A 7,518-nucleotide genomic window follows, 5' to 3' on the forward strand; every position below is an offset into this window, starting at 1 on the left:
ATGGAGTTTCGAATGAGTGGTGAAGGGAATGTCTCCATTCACAAATTAATCATTCAGTAGAATTAAGTATAGGGACCATGAAATGATGAAAAAATTGAACAAGAACACGGACATACAATACACAATAGCTACGAGAATTACTATGTGAAAACTGTTGATTTCAGATCCACAGTGACCTTTGGTGATGACATTTACTGTCCAGAACCAGTCTGCACTGGAATGACGGGAGACACACTATGAAGTATTTGAACTTCAGTCGCCATTAGAAATAGCTGAGACTGACTCAGGACACGGGGATTGAGATGTTGGCCTTTCAAACCTTTCAGCCATTCCGTGGAAGAATAAAGGAAGTGATAGAAACTTTTCGTCTCCATGGAGACGATGTTCATGAACTGGATAGATAGTAATTTACCTTATTGGAGTTTATAAATCGAGGCGTCATATTTAAAAAGCAATGAGTTCATCGTGTAACTGTAAAATCTTTTTGTCACACTCAGTGGGAACATTGTGTGTAATCCTTGTCGTCATTCTCCACCAAAAACATGTAAAGAAGTTAGAAAGGGCACAGACGCTGTTTCCTGGATAGCAAGATATTAGAAAGCCAAGTGACGTTGTTTACTGAGACATAAAAATATCAGAAAGGATACAAACGGGATGATAGAAAGAATGAAGGAGTTTATTCACGAGATTTGGAAATGCTGGATGCACAAACACGCAGGTTTGATCTAAACAAATGAGATTTTCACGTAACGCGAGGTTTGAATGAGTAAATCGGGGAAAGTCCCTCTTTTGAGTGAATCCATAACTTTCGTTAGAGCTTCAAAACCATTAGTGAATGATTAAGAAAAGTTTGGATGAGAGTTTCTTCCACTCAAGAGAGTTATTTAAATCGTGAACGACTTTACAGAAATAAAACGTAGAAGCTGACTTCAGAGTGTTTTAAAAGATACACGAACAAACGTACAAGGAGAGAATTTACCATTGAGTGAAAGTCAGTGTCGTTGTGTAACAATTTCGAATTTGTTGACTTCAGACACAAAGACATTTCATGAACATGTACAACTGAATAAGACTGAGTATAACAAGTTCATGGATTGGTAAGGTGTGGCGTATTATTCAAGGTGAAACTCTGTAAATGGAGCTGATGTCCTAAAATAACTGCAGACAGAAATTATATCCTAATGAGCAGGAAATGAATCATCACTTGGAGAGGGAACACCCACTTTAAAGATTTGACCACATTCACATGATGTTATGTATATTTCGTACATTCTTAACTCCACCCAAGAAATCCACCAAGAAGACTCTGTCCTTTTGTATTGTTAACCCCCTGTACTGCTCTGCAGCACCTTTTTGAAGATAAAATATGCTCAGACCAAAATTCAATTCAATACAATATTCAAACGGTCGTATGTGATTTCTTTTTTTATTATTATTGCAACAACCTTTGTGAGTTTGTAACAAACTGTGTAACATGAAACCAGTTCAACATCTATTTTCCCGGAATTTAAAGCAGTGCTCATGGGAAACGTGATCCACCTGCTAAAAAAAATCACCTTAGGCTCTCTCTCTCCACATATGTCTCTTCACGTTTTAGATACTTGCAGTATGTTTGTAGATCAAGGAGTCATTATCCAGAAAAGGTTGTTTCTCAATCCACAAACAAGGGTATTTTCCCAACAACTTGGCTTTGCTCAATATCACCTTCTGTCCGTATCCCGCAACACGACGACAAATTGAATTTGCTCCATGTGAGACTCAAACTTCAAACTTCGGCACAGCACACCCCACTAAACTGAAACAGAGATACCGTGCACTGGTCACCTTCAGCACAGGAGCAACACATTAATGCTTACCTCCACAATCCTGGTTTTACCTTAACATTTGGGAAACCGACTTTCTCTGATTACATGGCTAGTAACGGGGATTATATGATCATCTTCACCAGTGATTCTGTCCCCGCGTGAGGAAAGTGGTGAGGTCCTCATTGTAAAGATGGGTAGATTGATGATATGTTCAATTTCATCTTTTGCCTTCACTAACCAATGAGCTTTTTATTTTGTTTTGCATCTGTAGAAATCTTAAAATCTTCATCTTGAACAGACTCAATGACAGATCTCCATTGTGTCTCTGGCATTGAATTTCATAGTGTAAACTCCCTCTGAATCCTTCCACCGCAGTCCGCTGTTTGGGAAGTGTTCCTGTTGTGGGATATGCACATCCCCGTCTGTCACCTGCTGCTCCCAGTATGCGCTCTGGCACTGCACTAACTTTCCTTCTGACACTTGCTCACTGTGTTGCTGTGATCATACGGTGACTTGGTGTCGCACGGCCCAGGAAAATGATACAGATCAAGGTTTTTGCATTGTTGAGTTCAATTGTCAGTTTTGCCTTATTTTGGATTTTGAAATTGTCTGTCCTGTACACAAGTGAGTGTCAAATACATCTGAGCGGAAGTTAGGTGTTCCGAATAATGACATTGAGCACTATGCACTCTCCTCCAGTCTGGAAAACAATTCCTCACAGGCAATTTAATTGACAATTTACAGCAGGTGCAGGAGTAGGCCATTCTGCCTTCGAGCCAGCACCACCATTCATTATGATCATGGCCTGAACATCCTCAATCTGTATCCTGTTCCTGCCTTATCCAGATAACCCTTGACTCCACGATCCTTAAGAGCTCTGTCCAACTCTTTATTGAAAGAACACCTCCTGCTGTCTCGGGTTCTTCATTCCGTTGACTTCAAGTCTTCACAGAATTCAACAGACCTTGTTACATATTCATTTCCTCACATTTGTTCAGATCATTATGTGCATAGTGTGACAGTGGGAGTGCACTTGCCCCACAACCCAGGGGTCAGATCATAGTCTTGGAACCGTACTTTGTTATTTCTCATTTCACCAACACCAGGGAGATCTGCTGCTCTGCTTGATTTACGAAATTCAATTATTCATAAGGTCATAGCGTTTCGTGCATCTGTGACGAGGTGGCCGAGAGGTTAAGGCGATGGACTGCTAATCCATTGTGCTCTGCACGCGTGGGTTCTGATCCCACTCTCGTCGTTGTCGTCACCGGCTTTCAATGGTGCGGTTTTCAGATGATCACAGCTGTTGTATGGAAATTGGGGTTCTAATAGTTATTTTATCTGCATTGACGCTATGACAAAAATCTCAAAGAATAGTTTGAGCCTGTTGAATAAACTACATTGCAATGTCGGTTGCATTGGGATAATGAAAAGGAGCGCGATATTCTTTTTCAAGTCAAGTTGCTGTGAACATTTTTTTCATATGAAAGACATCCAGGAAAATCAAATAATGAGTGCTGCGATGTACATGTTATGCAAAGGGATTCTTAATGAATGTTTTGTCAAATGAAATCTGGAGGACGTTGAGGAGAAGTAATTCATCCTGGTGAGAAGAGCACAGCGAGACAGCACAAAATAATGGAGATATTTCAAAATTGGCAGGGCGTGGGTTTAGGGGCACTGAGAACTGGCTGTAAATGCACAGTGGAGAATGGCCGCTGTGGGTACCGTGCATGGGCACGGAGAGACTTACACATTGGTCTCGCCCTCGCCCCTTGCTCTCGCCATTGATGAAGGCTGGACTTAAGGCACAGATAAACACAAGATGTGAGAAGCAAGATCCCTCACGTTATGCACACACTGGATGCATCACATTGAACTATGAACAACTGGAGAAATCAGCATGTTACCTATAGGGAGTGAAACTAAACTGTGGATCAATAACCGCAGATTCATGCAACATAAACATGAAAAATGATTTAAAATGTAGGGTGTAGGTTTGCTCGCTGAGCTGTAGCTTTGATATCCAGACGTTTCTTTACTTTGCTAGATAACATCATCATCAGTGGCGACCTCCAAGTGAAGCGAAGCTGTTGTCTCCTGCTTTCTATTTATATCTTTCTCCACGATGGGGTTCCTGGGGTTTGTGGTGATGTCATTTCCTGTTCGTTTTCTGAGGGGTTGATAGATGGCATCTAGATCTAAGTGTTTGTTTATGGCATTGTGGTTGGAGTGCCAGGCCACTAGGAATTCTCTGGCGTGTCTTTGCTTAGCCTGTTCCAGGATCAATGTGTTGTCCCAGTCGAAATAGTGATATTTTTAATCCGTATGTAGGACTACGAAGGAGAGAAGGTCGTGGCTTTTTGTGGCTCGCTGGTGTTCGTGTATCCTGGTGGCTAACTTTCTTCCTGTTTGTCTTACGTAGTGTTGGTGACAGTCCTTGCATGGAACTTTGTAGATGACGTTGGTTCTGTCCACGGGTTGAACTGTGTCTTTTAAGTTTGTTAGTTTATGTTTGAGAGTGTTGGTGGTTTTGTGTACTACTAGGATTCCGAGGGGTCTTGGTAGTCTGGCTGTCATTTCTGAAATTTCTTTGATGTATGGTAAGGTGGTTAGGGTTTCTGACTGTGTTTGGTCTGCTTGTCGTGGTCTGTTCTTGAGGAATCTGTGGACTGTATTTTTTGAGTATCTGTTCTTCTCGATTACATTGTATAGGTTGTTCTCCTCTGTTTTCCGAAATTCGTCTGTGCTGCAATGTGTGGTGGCTCGTTGGAATAGTGTTCTGACACAGCTTCGTTTGTGTGTGTTGGGATGGTTGCTGATGTAGTTAAGTACTTGGTCAGTGTTTGTCGGTTTTCTGTATACGCAGGTTTGTAGTTCTCCATTGTCCTTTCTTTCTACTGTGACGTACAAGAATGCGAGGTTGTTTCCGGTTTCTTCCTCCTTGGTGAACTTTATGCCTGTGAGAGTGTTGTTGATGATGTTAAATGTCTTTACTATCTTATTTCGTTTGTGATGACAAAGGTGTCATCTACATAACGGACCCAGATTTTTGGTTTGATTGTTGGTAGGGCTGTTTGTTCTCGTCTTTGCATTACTGCCTCTGCTATGAATCCTGATACCGGAGATCTCATGGGTGTGCCATTGGTTTGTTTGTAGATATGTTGTTGAAAGTGAAGTCGGTGGTGAGGTACAGGTCCACGGAGCTTCATTATGTTTTCGTTGGTAATGTGATTGATGGTTGTTGGTGCGTCTGTGATGGTCTCTTCTAAAAGTGTGGTAAGAGTTTCCTTTGCCAGGTCGATGTTGATGGAGGTGAACAGTGCTGTTATGTCGAATGAGATCATTGCTTCTTCTTCCTCTATTTTGGTGTTTTTGATGATTTTTAGGAATTCCTGGGTGGAGTGGATGGAGTGCTGTGACTCTTCTATGAGGCATTTCAGTCTTGCGTGTAGTTCTTTGGCCCGTCTGTAACTTGGTGTTCTGGGTAAAGAGACTATGGGTCTGAGGGGGGCTCCTGGTTTATGGATTTTTGGTAGTCCGGTTCGACTTGGGCAACACATTGATCCTGGGACAGTCTAAGCAAAGAAATGCCAGAGAATTCCCAGAGGCCTGGCACTCCAACCACAACGCCATAAACAAACACATAGATCGAAATGCCATCAACCCCGCAGAAAACGAACAGGAAATGACATCACCACAAACCCCAGGATCCCCATCCAGGAGAAAGATATAAATAGAAAGCAATAGACAACAGGTTCACTTGGAGGTCGCCACTGATGATGTTACCTCGCCAGATAATGAAACGTCTGGATATCAAACCTACAGCTCAGCGAGCAAACCTACACCCTAAACCTCAACCTGAGCTACAAATCTTCACAAATCTTGCGATTTAAAGTGTCTTTATACGCATATCATTAATAGACTTTTCGTTATAATACCCGTCTGGTTGAATGAAGAAGACACCACATTTCAAGATGGATGACAACGTTACCAATTTTGTTTTGAAATTGAGATCTATTTGATCATTTTACACAGTGAACAAGTTCATTTCAAATAATGCAAACCACATTCTCTCACCTGGAATAAAAGTGTGATTTCAATATAAACATTGTCCTTGCTAAGTCACAGTTACTCAACATGAAAAATAGGATGTAATTTTTATTCAGCTTACATCAATTAGCACCATTATCTTACTTCGGATTGACTGCAGTATGCACATCCTAAATAAGGTTTAAGAAAGAATGACTTTTGGAAATAATGATTCGGTGGTGTCTAAAAATAATATTAGGTTCTCATGATGCAGATATTCCACCAATGGCTCCAGTCGTGGAAATGTTCAGTGGGCAGTATTTCTATGATGGTATAGAAGTATGTGAGCTGTCAGGGATGGGAGCTCCCACTTCATCTGGAGCAGCGTCTTTTGGCGTGGACCAGGGAGCATCGTGACATCAGTCTGGGAGTTCCAACCACACCTGGAGCAGCTTCTGTTGACATGGAGCAGCAGGGAGCATTGGCACATCCGAATGCAAGATCCATCCTCATTTGGAGCAGCTTCAGTTAGCATGGAGCAGGGAGCTTTGCAAGAACCATCTGTGAGCTCCACTCTCACCTGGATCAGCTTTTAATGACATGTAGCATCAGGGAGCATTGGGACATCAGAGTGATAGATCCAACCTCAACTGGACTTCTTCTATTGACATGGAGGAGGGAACATTGGGACATCAGACTGGGAGCTCCAAGCTCGGAAGTACCAGCGTTTAATGACATGTAGCAGCTGGGAGCATTGGGACATCAGAGTGGGAGCTCCAAATTCAAGTAGAGCCGCTTCTATTGACATGGAGCAGCAAGGAGCATTGGAACGTCAGGTTGGGAGCTCCAACATCACCTGGCAAAGCTTGTATTTACATGGAAGAGGAGGGAGGATTGGGACATTAGGCTGGGGGAAAAGACATTCAACTATTTTAATATGAAGTAAAATATATTTCAACACCTCAGATGTTAATGGATTTATGAAGAATCTTTCCTGGGAAAATAATTAATTCTTTAGATAGTAAAGACAAGTCCTGAAAATATTCAACTCAGGAAAACGCATTGGTACAGAGAGAAATGGGAGTGATGCTTCCTGTCTTTGACTTTTCTTTTCTGGCCGACTCTGCACACGATTACATTACCGGAAGGACATTTTCACTCATTTCCTGCAAAGTACGGGTCATTAACGTAATCTAAAGCTGAAAATTAATGAGAATATGCGATGTTATGATTAGGCTGGAGTTTACCTCAAATTATGGTGAAAACGCAGAAAAGTCAGTTGCAATTTCCAAGATCAGCAGTGACCTCATTGATTGGCTGATCAGATTGTGAACGGTCGTTTTTTTGAGGACAATTTGAAGTGAATCAATGATGGTGATTATCTTTGTTCTTTGTTCACATTGTGACTGTTACTGCTATTGCTCATGTCCTTGTTAACACCACAGCTCTGCAGCGTGTATAATCTCAGCTGTGCGTCTGGCCAGTGGTTCAACCATTCGTAGAGCTGGCTACAGATCAGGCGGTTGTAAGTTCGAATTTTACTTTGCGCAAGCGCATTGTGGAGATTTATCACATATCCAACCTAATCATTTTTGTAATGCTAGGGTGGATAATATTTGAAATTTTCATCTAACGAGCGAAAATTCTTTCACTGTCTTCGATCAGTTAAACATTACCAAAT

General features: G+C 41.6%; 1 non-coding gene across 1 annotated transcript; it reads left to right on the forward strand.

Moving 5' to 3' along the window:
• Positions 1 to 2,981: 2,981 nt before the first annotated feature.
• Positions 2,982 to 3,063, forward strand: trnas-gcu (transfer RNA serine (anticodon GCU)). The gene has a single exon. It is a non-coding gene; the product is annotated as a tRNA-Ser (tRNA).
• The last annotated feature ends 4,455 nt before the right edge of the window (positions 3,064 to 7,518 follow it).

Source organism: Chiloscyllium punctatum, chromosome 1 (assembly GCF_047496795.1).
Source record: "Chiloscyllium punctatum isolate Juve2018m chromosome 1, sChiPun1.3, whole genome shotgun sequence".
Taxonomy (NCBI): domain Eukaryota; kingdom Metazoa; phylum Chordata; class Chondrichthyes; order Orectolobiformes; family Hemiscylliidae; genus Chiloscyllium; species Chiloscyllium punctatum.